The sequence below is a fragment of the Camelus dromedarius genome, chromosome 3 (assembly GCF_036321535.1).
Source record: "Camelus dromedarius isolate mCamDro1 chromosome 3, mCamDro1.pat, whole genome shotgun sequence".
Taxonomy (NCBI): Eukaryota; Metazoa; Chordata; class Mammalia; order Artiodactyla; family Camelidae; genus Camelus; species Camelus dromedarius.
In genome coordinates this window covers 36,281,691-36,297,110 of record NC_087438.1, presented here as the reverse complement: position 1 = coordinate 36,297,110, position 15,420 = coordinate 36,281,691, and the positions used below count along the sequence as shown (strand labels likewise).

The 15,420-nt window shown below is 41.4% G+C and overlaps 1 protein-coding gene across 2 annotated transcripts in view; it reads left to right on the top strand.

Annotated features, from left to right (window-relative positions):
* Positions 1-10,603: 10,603 nt before the first annotated feature.
* IL6ST (interleukin 6 cytokine family signal transducer) overlaps positions 10,604-15,420 on the top strand; it is a 50,866-nt gene continuing 46,049 nt past the window's right edge. For both annotated transcript variants that reach the window (XM_010977759.3, XM_064480699.1), the window contains exon 1: positions 10,604-10,854. The gene's annotated coding sequence lies outside the window, so the exon portion shown is untranslated. The remainder of the gene's footprint in view (positions 10,855-15,420) is intronic.

Here is a 15,420-nt window from a genome sequence, read left to right as displayed (position 1 = left end):
GACCCTGAGCCACAGATCTCTACTAAGCTATCACAGTTTACTAGTCAGTCTGTAAGTCTTTGCATGATTAAACGTAATAGTAATAATAATCATATGACGATAACATGCCTCAACATTTATAAAGTATTTTTCCACATAAATCAACTTTACATATACTTTCTTATTTAGATTTCATAGTAACTTGTTGAAAGAGATTATATTCCCATTTTACAGATGAGGAAGTGGAGGTTCAGATGAGACAAGTAACCTGCCTAAAGTTACTAGTGCTGATAAGTGGCAGAGCCATCTGGTCTTCTGTCTCCTTGTCCAGTGATTCCTCTCGGACCCAATGTCATCAACACCAAATCATTACCAATTGCCCATCAGGTAAAAGGTGTTTGCCTGGCTCTGTTCACCCAACTGGTTGCTTCCACCAAGGCCCAGCAGAACAGAAATCAGAGCCAACAGCTACCTACCCTGTGGTCATTGCCTCACACCCTCACACATAATGTGATCACTGTGAACTTAGAGATTAACACACAAAAGGCCAAGTCATCTGAAAGCACAAAAGAGCAATTAATAATTCTCTATTTGTTTGGTTCCTTCTCTAACAGAATGTTAGCTTTATAAATGCTATCATATCATTTCCCCCAAGGCAGTTTTAATGATGTGACCTGTTTTCTTATGTGTGAAAGGCTCAAGAAGAGTATTGGATCCCATTACTTGCCTCAAAAAAGAAAATATTTTGTTTGGCACACTGTTGACTGTTAATCCACAAATTTAACCTGACTATTCTGCTTATAAGCACAAATGAGTTTGGACTCACAAATTCAGGGTCTAAAATATTCTGGCCAAATCTTAAAGAAACTGGCCCTCTTACAAGTGAAAATTCCAACCAAAATGAAAAACACCTCACACAGAGGTGATACTGTGTCTTCAGAGACTGATGCCAGGGCCACTCTGAAGGTTTTCAGAGTCATACAATGGCAGCTCCCTCCACTGTGATCTGCCATAATTCTAATTTCTGCCCACTGTTGGCTCTTTTTACCCGAGCTAGAAAGTGTCTCAGGCCATGAAGCAGTATATGTTGGTGTCTACAGATTTTCTTTCGGAGGACAATGGGATAAGGCAAAGTAGGCCAAAAGCTGCTGGGAAGTGTGAGCCTACGTTACTGTCCTCTCCCCTCACAAACCAAACCCGGAAGCCATGCAGAGGGGCTTGAGGCTTGGCTGTAGGAGAGACAAGAGTAGCGTGGAGCAGCCAGGCATCTGGCAGCCACCTCCTTCCAAGACCACACCCAGGCTAATTTGAAGTTGTACCCTCCAGCTACGCCTACTGTCAATATCTCTATGGAATCTATTGGAAGAGTTCACTGGACTAATAAAAGCATTATGAGTGTAGTCAGTAAAAAGAGCTTTTAACAAATTGCTTATGCCATAATGGTCGATGAAGTACATGTAAGTCAAAAATATTCTTAGAAAATAAGATTTGAAGGAAATACACCAAAATATGAATACATCCAGGCCGTAGGAGCATGGGTGCCATGGGTAACTGCCATTTCCTGCCCAGGGTGCATTCTCCCTTCAGGGACTAACCCCCTGTATTGGCTCTGGGGAGCCACCCTTTCATTCTCAGACATGTGTCTTGGGTGAACTACAGAGGCGGGACCCAATGAACTGAATCGAATCATCTTATCTCACTCTTGGCCATGATTCATGCATGGACATGTAACCTAATTAGAGCCAATGAGACATGAGGAGATGTTAACTAGAGCTTTGGGGAAAGGCAAGCTTTCACTCTTCTATTAAAATGGTGCAGTAATGGTAAGTTTCAAATTTCTCTAAGTATTTTGTCACCATAGAGTGAAAACACAGTAATGACTCAGGCGACCACTGAGTAGACAGACTGTGGAAGCAGCAGAGAGAGAGGAGACAGATCCTTGGTCGCATCATTTGAGCCATTGGATCAAAGTCTTCCTGGAGCCTCTGAACTTCTCAGAAGTGGTACTGGGTTATTTTGTCACTTGTAGTATAAGAAGCTCTAGCCAATATAGAAATTGATACTGACTATATGTATTTTAAACTATAAAAATAACTTTATACACTGTAATTTATAAATAGCTGTTCCCAAATGGTTTAAGAGCACAGTCTCAGGATTCAAATCCCAGAATCTCCATTTAGTAGCAGTGAGACCTTGGAAAAACTGCTACTCCATCCTGAGACTCAGTTTTCCCATCTCTAAAAAAGGGATAATAATACCTATTCCATAGGACTGTTGTGAGAATTGATAACTAAGACAGAAAGCACTGAGAAAAATGTCTGGCACATATTAAATACTAAGTGTTTGTTATTGTCACTCTAGTTTTCACACAGAGTAATCCTTACTCACAGAGATTACTGCCATGACACCCCTGATTAGAGGGAGCAACATGACAAAGTTTGTGGGTAGAAAAGATTTCACTCCAAAGTCTCTCTTATTTTATTTTGACAAGCTCAGAATAATGAAAATCATTAGAAGGTGTTTGTGAGGCATGAGGTGAGGTGACTGTGGCATCATGGAAGAATATGATTTTGAGAGCAATAAAGACTTAGGTTTCAGTCCCCTTGAACAACTTTCTAGCTGTATAGCCTTGGCCAGTGGTTTAAACCTGCAGAGCTTTTGCTTCCCCATATATAAAGTGGGAATGACAACACTTTCCACATTGCAAAGATTTACTTGGATATAAAATACCTAGTAGAGTGAGTTCCTGTTACATACTTGTTATTCAGGCATTGAAAATTTGTCTCTGATCAGTTAGAGAAAGCAGCATAACATATTCCTACTTGGAAAAAAATCACTTTATCTTTTTTTTTTCCAATCAAAGTTACAGTCTAAATGGTTTAGAATAGTTTTCTGCATTTGAGGTTGGATTATTTAGCCTAGTTCTACCTAGACTCTATAGAGAGATTTAAAGATACACTTGGTTTCCTTTCCATCTCCTACCATTATTGGTAAACACATGAGAGCTATTGCTCATTCTTTCATTTCTTGTTCTGCCTTCATGCATGCAGCATACGGGAAAAACATTCATGATAATGATGTTAAAGAGGCAAGAGGGTGTAGGAGAGGAATGCACGAAGAGATAGCCCAAGGGGGAGAGATGTGTAGCAGTGACCCTCTCCCACACCTCCACAAGGCAGAGCTGAGCTAGCCACCAAAAGAAGTTCCCTTTATTTACCACAATAAAGAGTATGGGCTACCTTGAATGTCACTGGGAAATTTTCTGCAGGACCGCTGAGGCTCAGTTCCCAAGTCAGTCAACCTCTGGTAAAATATCTAGCTCTAAGCTTTGGCCCCAGATACTTGAAAGCAAGTTTTCATCAAGTTGATCTCTCTCCTCTTCTCATTACCTACACAGCGGGAATCAGATTAAAGAAGCAGACACTCTTCATTCTAATTTGGGGTTTCTTACCTATAACTGTGTTGTGAGAAGATGGAGCATAGATTTAGAAGAACTAATAACTTTATTCTGGTATGTCAAGATATTTTAGTAAAGTATTCATTCTAAATTATGCTTTTTCTTCCTGAAATCTCCATTTACTAACTTTCCCACAGTGCTTTAGAAAAATTAGCGCATCATTAGCAGAGAATAAAGGAGTCAAACTCTTGACTTCCAAGTTCAGAAGCCTTAGTCCAGGTATAAGACGGAAAGATTTGTGAATCGTGTGTGCTGCCCCTTCTACTAACATCAGTCTCCCACCCACCCCCACCTCCAGACTAGATAAAGACTTTCCAAGTTAGGGAACACAAAACTGGAGAAATGAGTGTAAGCAAGAGAACTGGAGGTACTGGAGAAGTAAGAAAGGGTCCTCCACCTGCCCCTCTCCGTGAGGTTAGCTCCAAGGTGGGAAGAGATGATGAAGGCTCATGATGATGTTGGGGGCCTATTACCACATGAAATCCTGGGAGGCAGCAGCCTAGCAGATGTTTCCTAGTCCACAATATTGTGACAGGCATAAATTAAAGATGGCTACACAGAGTGCCGTAGGTAAGGGAAGCCTGAGGCTGCTCCTCTGAATCTCTAGTAGCCCCAGAGAGACAGAGGCAAAGAGCTCAATTGCCCCTCTGCCCCCAAGGGCACAGAAATTAGCTGACAAAGGGCCCAAGAGGCTATACAGTCATGATGATGAGTCACAAAAATGGAAAGTGGCATGGAATGTACATCCAGAGTCCAGGTGGGTCAAAGACGTCTCTATAGGTGCTAATGTGGGGGTGATGACACCTAAGAGCCACATAGGGCTATTGTTCACCTCAGCAGAAGCCAGGGTATGTCAAGACTGAGGACAGACACCCTCTCCTCCTGATCCAGAAGTTAGCTCACTCTGGAAAAACAGAGGTAGAGGAGATCATCTGGAATCATCTGCATTCTTCTGCTGTGAGTTTATCAGGGCCTAGAATAGGGAGAAGTCAGAAAAGACTTCTGGGGGGAGGACATAATTCCTAAAATATTGAAAGAAAGTGATCAAGTTAGATGAAGAAAATGAAGGCAATGATAGGCCAAGGGAACAGCATAAGTTCTCTTTCCTTGGCACGGAAGCAGGAAACAGTTTCCTGGAGGCTGGCCCAGGAAACATTAGCAAATTGGTAATGTGACAGCCAGGAGTTAGAGGTTATATTAGAGATAAGACTGGAGAAGTGAGTAGAGGTCAGGTGAAGGAGGACTTTTATGAGATTCAAAGGGGGCTAAGGTGATGGGAAGGCATTGACAGACCTTTAAAGAGAGAGCTGGTCAGATTTTCAGCATTGTGCATGATGGATTTGAGAGTCTCATTCTGGTTATTTATTGCTCCCTAACAAAATTTAGTGACTTAAAACAACAAACATTTTACTATATCTCACAATTTTGTGGGTCAGGAATTTGAAAAGGGCTCAGCTAGGCAATTCTTTGGCTCTTATGTGGCCCTGACTGACATCACATAGTATTCACCTGGCAGCTGATCTGGTCTGGAAGTTCTAAGATGGCTTTATTGCCATGCCTGGTACCTGGACAGCTGGGCCACTGTTCTTCTCCATGTCATCTCAGCCCTCTCTATATGGTCTCACAAGGTAACTGGACTTCTTACATGATGACTCAGGACTTCCAGAAGCCAAGGTGAGAGCTCCTCTTAAAGGGTGGCCCCTCAACTGGCATAGAGTCACTTTTTCTGTGCTCTACTGAATAATCAGGGCACTACTGAAGCCTACCCAAATTAAAGAGGAGGAGAAACAGACTTCATCTTCCACAGGAGAGTATTAAAGAACTTGTGGCCATCTTTAACCCACCACAAGGTATGAGGATGTGAGATTGGAGGTAGAGGGAAGTACCCCAGTTCCTGAGGTATTCATGCAGGAGCACTTTCAGAATGCCCTTACATAGAATAGTCTATGATACTGTTTTAATTGCTGGTTTCTCTCTCTCTCTCTCTCTGTCTCTCTCTCAATAGACTTTGAGGGTCAAGAACAACATGTGAGTCTTGTTTAGATTCATATTTCACTGCCTGGCATACAGTTGATGGTCAATAAATGTCTATGGAATAAATAAATTGAATAAATTGGAACGTTGGGATCCCCTTAATTCCTGGATCTTTAGGACACCAGAACAGCCTCCTGTTTGATAAAAGTTCCTTCGCCAGATACAGATCATCTTTTTGACTTAAGAAATGCTTGATTTGAATATGTAAAAATAACACTCATTATAAACATTTATGTGAATAGCTTTCAACTTTTGCCTGCTGTATTAGTTTTCTATGCTGCATAACAAACTACTACAAACTCAGCATCTTAAAACAACACACATGTACTATCTCACAGTTTCTATGGGTTAGGATTCTGAGCACAGCTTGACTGAATTCTCTGCTTTGGGTCTCACAAGGCTGCAGTCAAGTTGTTGGCTGGGGATGCTGTCTCATTTGAGGTTTGACTGGGGCAGGATCTGCTTTTGCTGGCATAATTCAGTTTCTTGAGGTTGTGAGACTGAAGGGTTCAGTTTTGTGCTAGCTGTTGGCTAGAGGCCACCTTCTGTTCCTTGACACATTGACCTTAACACATACACATCTCCATATAGTAGCTTGCTTCAACAAAGCCAGCAAGAGAGAGAGAAAAAGTCTCCTCACAAGACAAGCATTAAAATCTCATGTAACACAGAGGCTACAACATGTGAAAAGTGATTTTTCAAAGCCACAATGGAGAGACACTAGCAAGATAGGACTATAACCTTATGTAACATAGTCACACACATCCCTTCACACTTATGGGGAAGAAATCACATGAAGAACACTGGGAAGTCAGAGGTCACAGAGTTCACATTAGGCGTCTATCTATCATGCCTGCTTACAGCAACATAATGATGCTCATACACTGAAATATGAGCTAGATTAGCTTTCTTTCTAGTTTCATTTGACTCTGATGGTAAATTCCACTCCTTATTTGTTGACCATGGAAAATGATCAACGCCTAAAATTCTAAAGAAAAATCAGAAAGGACAATTTTCAGAAAACTCCAGCTATTTCAGAAAGTCTAGTCATTTAATTTTTTTTCTTTTCAGTAGGCACTGCCAACTTCCCTTGAGGAGACAGACACACATTTGCCTAAGCCATCATTTAACACAATTAATACTGTATCTTTATCCAAATCCTAGGCAAGGGGCTGGGAATTCTTGGCCATACAAGCCCACAAAATAAATATTTTTTTAAAAAACTCATATTGGTACTCTCTCACCTATCTGGTTTTAGTATGTGTCAGACTTGGAGCCAAGGAATACATTTTGTAACTGAGGAGGACTTTTTCAAACGAGAGTCAGCAAACGAAAGCCCTTGTTTCTGCCGGGTTGTGTCAGAGTAAACAAAAGCAGCGTATGCTCAGACTCCTCAGGATGGTGTTCTAAAGCTAGTCTGGGCCATTCCAAAGCTGTGGTCCCAACACCTGACTTCCTTATCCTATAAGTGTCCAAGTGTAAGTGTCCAAGAGCAGGACACACCTAACTGCTGCTCACTTCTGCATTGGCCTGGCCTTCTCTGAAGCCAGGCTCCCTGTGAAAGAGGTAATACAAGATCATTGACCAGCCCAGGATCATTTGACAGGATTTCCCGGAGTAATGAGAAGCTAGTCTCCCTCCGCTTCAATTTACATTGTTTAACCTTTACACAGAGTAGTACTTATGTCATTTCAAACTCTCTTGCTGTACTATAGTTATTCATTAAGATGAAATAAAATAAGCAATCACATTAAGACATTTCTGCTAACATCTCAATGTTAAAATGATAGGCATAAAACTATGGTATTAAAAGTCTGACTAGTGGTCATGAATTAAGTGTTAAGCGTCCTTCCAATAACTAGTAGGTGGGAGGGGCCTTTTAGGGTGCTGGTCACATTCTGGTTCTTGATCTAGATGCAAGTTTCATGGCTGTGTTCCATTTGTGAAAGATATTTAAATTGTTCTCTTAGAGTATGCTCATTTTTCTGAATATATATTATCCTTCAGTAATACTTTTGAAATGAAGATATAATGTTTAGTTTTGTTGCTATGAAATGAGTTTTTCCTGTTTTCTAGCTTGGAAATTTAGTTACAACTTGATTTAAGTTCATATTTCATCCCAAACTCATTTTACTAAGTGGATTGCAATGTAGACTAAACTGTTTCCTTTTGAAACTTATATTGAATTAATTACTTTGCATTTTGTTCAGTGAACTAGATGCTATTCAGCTACAAAGATTTCAACACATGCAGATAAGCTGTCCCCAACTCTTTGAGTTAATGATTAATTTCTTTTAATTTTCTAAGGTCCTTTATGCTAATAATGAAAAATAAAAAACGAGAGGACTGAACCTGGTAAAAGTAGGACCAAGACCTTAGAAAGAGGAAACCTTTTAAAAGAATAAGGTCATTCTTCCTCTTAGGCAGTGGGAAAAGAGGAAAAGGATACTCACAAATGATGGTCTTGGTTTTTCTAGGGAATAATGAATCTAGGTTCTGCACTGAGAATAAATGTTGGGATGGGGCTGCTAGTTCAAGGAAAGGGGAATTAGTACTGACAAAGTAAATATGGCTGAAGGTCAAAGGAATTAAGTTACTAGGGATAGTGCAGCTAAAATGGTTGACAAAAGGGTTTAGGCAGGTAAGAGAAGGTAGGAAATAACTGATAAACTATGAGAACAAAGACTGGAGGTCACTCTGAGAACAAACTACAGATTCAGTGGGAGTGGGAGAGGTGGAAGAGTACGTGGCTGTGGGTAGAGAAGGAAACTCACAATCCAAAATTTTGCAGGTGGAGTAATTTCATCTGATGATTGGCTTCAACGTGTGGCTACATCTGTGTGTTCCTGATATAGAGTAAAGTTGAAGATGACTGAAAAAGAGGGATGAGAAATTGTGAGGTCAGCGTGCTAACTGAGTCATTATTATGAATGGTGAAATTGTTAGGCTGATGCAGGACATGGGGATAGTTCCAAGGCTGACAGAGTTTCAGAAACACAGTTGGGCAGGGCTATCCCAGGCAGGGCCAGATTTATGCAAATAACAAGGCAGGCAAAGCTTGTCTTTGACAGTTATCACCTTTGTTCTGTAGCATTTTCCCTAGCTTTGTTCATTTACTCTCAAATAACCTCAGTGTCTTCATGTTGCCCCCTCACTGTACAGGCTCCCCACCCTCTGCTTCTGACATATTTAAAAATCCCAAGCAGTCACAAAGCACAAATGGAAAGTTCTCAATTAATAGTCACTTTCCCCTCCTTATCTTCGCATTTTGACAGGGCTTTCTAATTATAAACTCTTATCCTGAAAGTAGTTGTTTCAGGATTAGTACCCTACAGAGGTATCTGCAAAGCCCTGTAATTCCAGCCAAAGGGAGAACGGCTCTTACTGTTCTGAAAAATCTTTCTCCAATATTAATTCATTCTTTTAGCCTAGGATTTTAACCAACCCCACAAAATGTGAGTTTCTTAGCAGTTAGGGCTGGGCTTAGCCAATAAAAAGATATCCACAAAAGAACTCAGTCTTTAGCTTTCCTGAAGTGTATAAGGCAGGCTAGTGTGCTGCGAGATATTGATCTCTTCTATCTACTCTCTATGTCAGAGAAGTATCATCATTTTCAGTATACTCTAATACAAAAAGGATGGGAAAGCATTGACGTAGGAGACACTCACTAATGATAGCTGTTGGCATTTACTGGGCACCTATTATGTGCTAAGAACTTAATGTATTTAACTCATTTAACCCTTGCAGCACTCTTGTTAAGTTGGTACCATTATTCTCATTTGGTTGATGAAGAAACTGAGAAGACCTGTGTAAGGTCACATACATGGGAAGTGGCAGCAGCAGGATTCAAACAGAAGCAATTTGGAACCAGAAGCTACACTTAACCACTAAGTTGCCCCTAAATAAATGTTTGCTAGCTCTAAATAAAAATTTTAATCTAACAATATTTTAAAACAAACTCATATAAAATTAACACCCCCGTAAATGGCACAGCTAGAATACAGTGCAGTCACACTCTGCAGGTTAGATACAGGATGACAGGGAGCAGGGAGCAGCAAGAGCTGAACACAACGGAGCTTTGTCTCTCTTACAGCACCATCCCCAAGCTTGCCTGTGACTCCTTTAGCAGCAGACACATAGCAGGCCCACTTTTCTGTCTTTTAAAAATTATCCCATCAACTAAGAGATCATAGTTTGGTCTGTGTTTTACTTTAAATCCCCAATATAATGAAGAACCTTTTAATTGTTAATTTATGGGTATTATTTGTTTAAGTACATTAAGCCATTATTGCCTGCATCTCTTCCACAAAAGGGTCTGGCTTTGGGTGTGTTTCTTTACACACACACACACACACACACACACACACACACCCCTCATCTTTTAAGCATCTCATCTTGCTTTGGGGAAAAAAAAAATAGATCAAACTGAGCCTGAAGGTCCATTTTCCAGTCTAGGGGTGGGGAAGAGGGTGTTTGTACTGAAATTGGTTTTTACTCGGTATTTTTATCACAGATTGGGAGGTACAAACCGCAAGAAAAACTAGTTTCTTGGCGTGTCATCAATTCTGGGGTTCACTGATCACTCAAAACTCATTTACTAATTTAAAAACATATATCGTGGCAAGGTTCGTTTACATAAGACTTGGACCGAAGCCGGCGCCGCCACAATCTGCGGTCATCTCGTGTGGAGTCATGGCCACCGAGCCCTGCACTTTTCGCGAGGAGCTCCCACGCCTCCCTGGTCCCCAAGGACGCCCAGCGGTCCCTCGGGGAAGGCCTTGAAGGGAGGCCGAAAGGGCCGCGGCAACAATAGACGGCGACAGGCGCTGGCAGCACCCGGGCTTCAGTTCACGACCCCGTTATTCCACGGAAGAATGGAACATTCCGCTCCTTCCGCCCGCAGTGGGGAGGTGGGGGGAACCCTTCGATCTCGTCTGGGAGAGGCGAAGCGGGCGCAGCCACCGGAATCCGGGACGCCGGGAACCGCGTTACGGGAATCGCAGCCGCTCGGAGTGCCGCCCACTCGTTTTCGGGCGGCCGCTGAGCCAATGACGGGGCGCGCTGGGTCTCTCGGGGACCAATCAGCGTAAGGATCCCAAGTCCGAGGGGCGGGGCGTGACGGGGCGCCGCGGGGCGGAGTCAGGGGGCGCATCGCCTGCGGGAGGAGGGCAGCGTGCAGCGTCTGCTGGGAAGAGCCGGGAGCCAGCCGGACCCGGGACGAGGCACCGACAGGCCGCGGAGCAGCTAGGGGGACGCCCGGGCGCAGCTGCGCTGGGGGCCGTGCCGCGGCTGGTAGCCAACTGGCCCGGCCCGGCCCGGCCCGGCCCAGGGACGAGAGGGACGTGCGCTGTGAGACGCGGAGGAGCGAGGCGCCTCGGCCTGAGGTAAGGAGGGCCGGTGGCCGAGTTGAAGGGCCGTGTAGGGGAAGGGTAAGGGCTGGGTCGGGGCAGACGGGCCAGGGGACCTAGCCCTCGAGGGGGCCACCTTTCCACGGGAGAGGGGCACCCCCCGGCGGCGGCGCGCGCCCCAAACTTGTTACCCTAGCCTGGAAATCCCCACATTCCTTCCTCTCCCCGTTCCCACACCTCCGAATTTGATATCCACAACGTTGTCACCTAGATTTCTCCACCCTAAGTACAAACCTCACCTCCCACACCACACACACACACGCGCGCGCGCACACACACACACACACACACAGGCACAAACCTTTCTTAAGCCCCCGCCCCCAAACGCGATTCTGAGTCGTACCCCTTTTTAGTTACCAAATCCGTACCCCTTTTTAGTTACCAAATCCCCTCTTTTCCCCGGCCCCCTTTCCACCTCCCTTTAAATTCCACTAGCCTCGCACTTGGCCCTTCGTTTTCTGCCCGGAGGTCAGTTTTCCTTCCCTAAAGCCATCTTTTCGTCTTTAAATTGTAACGTTTCAGCATTGCTGAAAGTTCACACCATACTTTAAAAAGCCCTGACTGACGTCCCTTTTCTTCTGGTCGTTACACGTTCCGGGCCGCATGATCCCACAAACCACTGTATCCTAAAGGCGCCGAGTTGTCTTGAAAATTTCACCCCCTCCCCCAAGCTTAGAGGTTTTTCCAAGCAACAGGGTTCTGTTTTTCAGTTTATTTTCCAAACTGAAAAAATACCACAGCTTAAAAGTGAGGCTTGCCACTTTTATTCTTTCCCTTTTTTCTTCAGAAGGAAACCCATTTCGGTTTGATTTGTGTAGTATTGGGCGTTTAAGTGATTATACTGCGTTAAAATAATTAATTGTTAGAATGCTAGGATGAATATTCTGAAAGATTAGAGTGTTTGGTTTAGTCAGTGCTGTAAACAAACTCTTTAGACTGTGTGACTGCCAGCTTCAAGTTGGAACAACTCTTAATTTGAAATTACTGACTCAGATCATCATATGAGCCGTTCGCCATTATCCTAATTTCTTAAATTCATGTTAATTCCTATTTGGAAGTATTTTTGAACTATAAACTGGAATTCTGCATTTATAGGACCACTTGGTATTAAGTTAAATTGTGCTTTACAGCTGTTTCTCTTTGAGGGTAATTTTGAACACTTGTTTTTAATCACAGGTGGAAGGAAAAAGTTACAGGATGGAGAAAGTGTCAGAAAAGGAGGATAAGTTTTGTAGCAGAATTTTTCCCTCATCCCAATTCTGTATTATTGACAATACTATACATGTTTAATTTTCTCAGAGGTAATTTAGAGTATTGTAAATACACAGCTTACTTAATATGTTTTCTTATGTAATAAAAAAAAAGTGTATAGTCACTTATGATCGCTCTGTTTTCAATTTATTTAGTATTTTTCCAAGGGAATTTGCACTTCAATTAAACGTTAGGGTGGATGTTGATTGTCATATACCTGTACAGTACCCACTTTATAGAGAAGGAAACAAGCTCAGAGTCCCTGTGAAACCTAGATCTATGTAAATCCAAATCCTGTACTCCCAATCCATCATTTCATCATGCTGATACATTTTTCATAGAGGATCCACTGCTACAATTTGGTTTAGAAATTTAAGGACTCCTCATAACTCCTCTGCAGGGAGAATTTTTTCCCCCAGAAGCTAGCAATTTATTTTAATGGGAGTCAGAATTCCCTGGCGCTAATACATTTGCAGCTTGTCTCCTAGAGAAGCATGGAATGTTCACACAGTCTTCTCCATATCTTTGATTGCAAAGGCATTTTGATTAGAGTTGAAGTTTCTACTGAGCTTTATTATTTTACATAATGAATACTAAGCAGTTAGTACTTGCTGTAGAAACTCAGAAAGATGCATGAGATGTTGTCAGGACCTTCAGAGAGTTTTCAGAAATTGGGTTGACAATTGTTTTGTGAAAAATTATAGGGATGAAGGCAGTTTTAATTAAATGCAGAGTGATACAGAAGATGCTATAGATATTTAAATTAGGGAGTAGTCATTTAAGGGTTGGAATGATCAAAGAATTTACTAGAGGTCAGCCTTGAAACCAGGTAGGATTTGGAAAAAGGGAAAAATGAAGGGAGCCCATTCCAAATAGAGGTCTATGCAGAAAGGGTCAGAAATAACCATGGTATATATGAATTCTAATAACCAATACACGTGTAATGCTTATCTTGTGTTGTTGTTTTGAGCACTTCGCTTTTAATAATTCATTTAATCCTTATAGCCCTATGAAGTAGATCTTATTATCCTCCTTTTATAAAAAAGGAAGCCGAGGCACAGAGAGGTTAATTCAACTTGCCCCGTGCCACACGGCTAATAAGTGATAGATCCAAAATTTATACCTAGACAGCCTGGCTTCAGAATCTGAGCTCCTATCCATGACACATACACTGCCTCTTCAGATAGTATACTTGAGTGACAGTAGCTAGAATAATATGGCCACACCAGAATATCTTTTAAAACCCATTCTTAATTGTCCACTGTGTGCCTCTGAGCACGTTAGATTCTCAGGATATCAAGACATATAAATGAATAATTACAATACAGTGTTATGAATTCTATTAGGAAACTATATACAAGTGCATTGGGAGCAAAGATGTTTGTGGGAGTGGGGGAAAATTCCACAGAAGAGATGATGTTTCATCTGAGTTATAGACAGTGCAAAGCAGAGTTTGGGAAAGGACTTTCTAAAAGCAAAGAATAGCATACATAGAAGCACAAATTCTGAAATAAAGTGTGTTAAAGCTTAGTCGTCGTCTTGGCTTGAGCTTAAAGTCTGTAAGGGGTGGCTAGTAGGGTATGGTAAAAGGTAAGATCCAGTTGTGTATGGCATGATGAAGTCAAGTAAAATGAAGAGCTTAAATATTTTCTTTGCATTTGGGAAACTACAAAAATAACTTCAGCATGATCAGAGTAGAAACCAGATTGCTTGCTGTTCTTTCTAGAGCTTGAAGGCCAAATCTGAGTAGAGGTTTGTTTTTTTATATATTTAAATATTGTAGAAGATAGATTGGAAAGCACAGTGTAACTGAATTTTTAGATTCTTAAATAGCTAAAATATTTGGCATTATTAGTCACCCTTTAAAACGCTTTTGAGGAAAAGTGACAAATTTAAAGTGTTTTAGATTCATCCACGAGTAATGTTCAGGATGATTTGGAGGGAAGAAAGAGGCCAGAAGCAGGAAGGCAGTTGTAAGTATTGAGGTGATCAGTGCCTAAATTAGGTTGGTCTTGGCAGATGGTGAAAAAGAAATGACAAATGGGAAAGATTATGAAAGAAGACGGAATAAGATTTGTAACTGAGAAAAGCTAGAGTGTAATGGATAGGTAAGGAATAATGATGGACCCCATTGACTTAGGCAATTAAGAAAGGTAAATGTTTTTAGATAGGGAAAAAAGATAAGTAATGTGATTTTTTTTAAAAGGTGTGCATTTATGTCTTTATGTGTGCATGAGAATGTGTGTATGTTTATATTGTTTTTAGACCTGTTAAACTTATTTGCATCAGAGGCAGAATATCCAAGATAATAACATTTCACTGAAGTTTTAGGAAAGGTCTCAATCAGAATGTTTGAAATTATTTTGTTTGAAGGTAGTGATTGAAGTCACATTTTCAAAGAAGTTGGTAATTTGAAAGAATAGTAAATGGCAAATACTTTTGGCTACACTCATAGCCAGGAGATAAAACCTAGCAGAGAATTCAGTGATGAGACAGTAGAGGAGATAAAGGAAAGAAATTTAGCCACATGGTATGGTTACATAGAAACCAAGAGATAGGAGAAATTCAAGAAGCAGAGATGATCAGCAATGAGAAAAGCTTCAGAAGCACTTGTGATGTTGTCACAACGGCTGTAGTCTCTTTTTAAATTTTATATCTAGTATATCTTAGGGAGATTTCATGAGAAATGTTATGAATAAGAGGGCTCTCATCTCTTGAAATTTGGCCATAGTATAGATTCTTGTTTTAAAGCTGAATGTATACATACCCATAGCAGGAGCTTCATTCCTTTCAGCACAATACATCTTTTACGCTGTTAAAATTTGAATTGTCTGCCTCCAAATTTTCATTTGCTTCTGAAGTTAATCAGTTTCATTGTTTTCATTACTTCTGAATAGTGCATTTCATATTGGTCTTCTGTTTTTGTTTGGATGTTCTGTTTTATGTGTCTCTCTTAACGCCAAGTAGTTTCAGGTAGCACAACTCTGGTTTTAGACTGGCATGCGCTGGGATTCTGTCATTGGTAGTCTACAGCTATAGAGTAAAAGATGATGTATAGCTTGTGTTTATGCTATTTTCTCTGTCCAGATAACCTTTACTCATTTCATGATGGGCTGTCCTGGGCCCTGTCTGAACTGGGTTTTCTCTATGCTCCTGTTGCACTCTGCGTATTCTACCCCTCTAAACTTTGAACTACTTACGGGCAAGAACTGTTTATTTGGCTTCAACTGTATTTGTAATGTTTTATTTCTTAGGCTGTGGTGAGAACACGGATGGTCACCAAAGTACTTT